Source organism: Mustela nigripes, chromosome 1 (genome assembly GCF_022355385.1).
Source record: "Mustela nigripes isolate SB6536 chromosome 1, MUSNIG.SB6536, whole genome shotgun sequence".
NCBI lineage: Eukaryota > Metazoa > Chordata > Mammalia > Carnivora > Mustelidae > Mustela > Mustela nigripes.
Genome location: NC_081557.1, coordinates 107,975,517 through 107,979,160, shown reverse-complemented (window position 1 = coordinate 107,979,160; position 3,644 = coordinate 107,975,517). Strand labels below are relative to the sequence as shown.

At 44.4% G+C, this 3,644-nt stretch overlaps 1 protein-coding gene across 4 annotated transcripts in view; it reads right to left on the bottom strand.

Moving 5' to 3' along the window:
* Positions 1–3,644, bottom strand: part of SLC39A14 (solute carrier family 39 member 14) — a 49,352-nt gene that overhangs the window by 17,207 nt on the left and 28,501 nt on the right. The window lies entirely within an intron of this gene.

The window sequence follows — 3,644 nt, the reverse complement described above, 5'->3', positions numbered from 1 at the left end:
TATTTTATTTATTTGACAGAGAGAAATCACAAGTAGATGGAGAGGCAGGCAGAGAGAGAGAGGGAAGCAGGCTCCCTGCTGAGCAGAGAGCCCGATGCGGGACTCGATCCCAGGACCCTGAGATCACGACCTGAGCCGAAGGCAGCGGCTTAACCCACTGAGCCACCCAGGTGCCCCAAAAAGTCTCTATCTTTTAGAGACACCGAAATAATCACACATTAAACAATATCTCATCTGGAATTCACTTCAAAATAAGAAAGAAGGGGGTATTTGCATGGGGAGCATAGAGGAGACAAGACCAGGCATGAGTTAGTAACTCATGAAACGACTTGATGAGTGAATGGGAACTTATTATACTATTCTATTTTTTTTTTTTAAGTAAGCTCTATACCCAACACTGACTGAACCAGCCAAGTGCCCCTATACTATTACACTTTAATATGTTGGAAATGCTCCAAAATAAAAAAAGTTGCCTTAACAACAAACAAACAAAAAACAACAGGGGCGCCCTAGTGGCTCAGTGGGTTAAGTGTCTGCCTTTGGCTCAGGTCAGGATCCCAGGATCCTGGTGAAGCCCAGCACCCTGCTCAGCCAGGCGTCTGCTTCTCCCTCTGACCCTCCCACCGCTCATGCTTGTGCTTGCTAAAATGCTCTCTCTTTTTGAAATAAATAAAATCTTAAAAAAAAAAAAAAACAAAACACACACACAAAAAAAGGCAAAACAAACAAACAAACAAACAAACTACAATTAGGGGGCTCCTGGGTGACTCAGTGGGCTAAGCCTCTACATTTGGCTCATGTCATGATCTCAGGATTCTGAGATGGAGCCCCGCATTGGAGCCCTGCATTGGGCTCTCTGCTCAGCAGGGAGCCTGCTTCCCCTCCTTCTCCCTGCCTCTCTGCCTACTTGTGATCTCTGTGTCAAATAAATAAATAAAATCTTAAAAAAAAAAAAAAAAAGAAGAAAAGAAAAAAAAGAACTACAACTAAAAGAGGGGGGAAAAATAGAGTGGGAAAAAGTCCACCATCAAACATGACAAAAAAGGTTTATTTCTATATACTTTTTTTTTCAAAGATTTAAAAAATATATATATTTATTTGACAGAGAGAGATCACAAGTAGGCAGAGAGGCAGGCAGAGAGAGAGAGGAGGAAGCAGGCTCCCCGCTGAGCAGAGAGCCCAATGCGGGGCTCAATCCCAGGACCCTGCCTGGGATCACAACCTGAGCTGAAGGCAGAGACTTTAACCCACTGAGCCACTCAGGCGCCCCTATTTCTACATACCTTAGTTAGAGAACAAAAATGAATACACTTAAGGGGGGTCAGGTGGATGGGCGAAATGGGTCAAAGGGATTGAGAGGTACAGACCTCCAGCTATAAACGAAAGACACGGGGATGCAAAGTGCAGCACGGCAAACACGGTGACCACCACTGTTAATAAGCTGATATGGCAACAGGTGGTGAGTACACTTACGGTGGCAAGGGTATAACGTATATATACATAAGGTCGAATCACTATGTTAAACACCTGAAACTACTATATTGTTTGCCAACTACACATCAGTAAAAAAAGAATATAAACTTAAAAGATGGATGGTGCCATACTGCTGCTTATTAAAACAGCAAAACAGATTCTTAAAAAATACAAAACCAAATTTAGTGAGGTTTAACACCAGAGTAAGATGGTGCTATAGAAGATATTACATTATCTTTAAATAATGCAGATAAAATTACATATTTATGTAATGACATTAAATAACTAGACTCTTGAAAAGTTATGATAATAAGTGTCTCAATCTTTTCAATTGTTACATCTACAATCTGTACTAACAGAAGCAACTCCAAAATAAAAAAGTCTATAGGCAGAAAGTTATGGTCAGGCGAATTATAGCATTTTCATCAACTAGTATGCAGCTGTAAAAATGGAGTTTAATGTTCAGCAAAAAAGCAGAAAGATTCTGTAACAAACTGAGGTGAGAAGGAACAGGGAAAAATAGGTCTCAGAGAAAGCAGGGCTTTTGTTAATTATTTCCCTCAGTATAGTTATAATTTAATTAGGGAAATAAGCAAACACCAGGCAGGGAGAGGAGGGACGAGCTTATTGAATCTAGACCTAGAAACCCAATCACTCAATCATTGCAGGCGTTTCCACGCCTCCCAGGCTCCCAGGGCTCCGGCTTGCCCCACAGTGGGTCACTCCACCTCTGGGCCTTTGCTTATGACAGAGGAGTTAAAGCAGAGTGCTTAAATGCAGGCTGGTTTGCATCCTGGTTCTGCCACTTTCAAGTGGTACAATCTTGGGCAAGATATTTAACCAGAGTCAACCTTCTAGAGTCACTCAGAGTAGTGATGCAGGGGCGCCCAGCTGATTCAGTCAGTGGAGTCTACAACTCTGGATCTTGGGGTTGTGAGCTCAACCCCCCCACAATGGGAGGAAAGGTTACTTAAAAAAAAGAATAGTGATGCAGCTCACGCTGGCCTTTAGGGTCAGAAAGACCAGACTTGAATTTCTGTGCCACTGATGGCCAGATAGGAGTAACCGTGGGGAAGTTACCTGGGCTCTCTACCTCAGTTTTCTCATCTACAAAATGGGTATTCACCCCACTGGATTACTGTACAGATTCAAATGACATGAACTATGTCAAGTCTCTCAGTGCCTGACCTATAGAAAGCACTCAACCAGATGTTATAATCTGATTATAATCAGCAGGGTTCCTCAACTTTGACTTGCTCCCAGCCCAGATACGGAGCTTCTACTAGCACTGTGAGGAATACCCCTGTGGCTAACTTTGCTCCAGGCCAACAGCACACACATCACACAAGTCCCCCACCACAAACACACCAGTGGACATTTCAGGCTTTAGCCTCCACACACAGAATGCACAGGATCTTGGGACAGAAATTCTCAGTCTTCAGCAGAATGCACTCTGAGTCACACAAAGGGTAGGTTAGCCATCAGCACAAACAGTGGTCTGTAAAGTGTTACTCTGAGACGACGAACTCTCAAATCTAGACTGAGAACCAGAAGTTAATACAGTGGGCAGGTGGGATCTTAGGCCCAAATGGCTAAAATCCACTGTACAAGAAGAACAGTCCTCTCTACCTAACCACCCCGTCATCTGTCTGAGGCATGTGTTGTCCTGTCAGAGCAGAGAAGAGGGCTGTGCGGATTTAGCAAAGGGGGGCAGAGAGAGGAGGACGGCCGCCGGCAATCCCCAGTGCCAAGCCTGCGAAGCACCTGGCAGTCATGGATTCCTGGAGAAGCTGGGATGCTTATCCTCATTGAAGAGAGGAGGAAATTTTCAGAGATTAGGAAACATGATCCACAGCCAACAAGCTGAGTAGTGAAGCTAGAAATTAAATTTTTCATGAACCGAAGCCAGGTCTGAATGAAAGTCCGCACACTCTGAACCACTTCCCCGCTGTGTGGAGACACAAGCTCTACACAGAGGGCTGTAAAACCCTATAGGTCTCTAGGCAGGTCTTCCCAATTTGATTTAAAGATTTAAAAAAAAAAAAAGTAATCTTGGGGCAGCTAGGTTGCTCAGTGGGTTAAGCCTCTGCCTCTGGCTCAGGTCATGATCCCAAGGTCCTGGGATGGAGCCCCGCATCAGGCTCTCTGCTCAGCAGGGAGCCTGCCCCCCC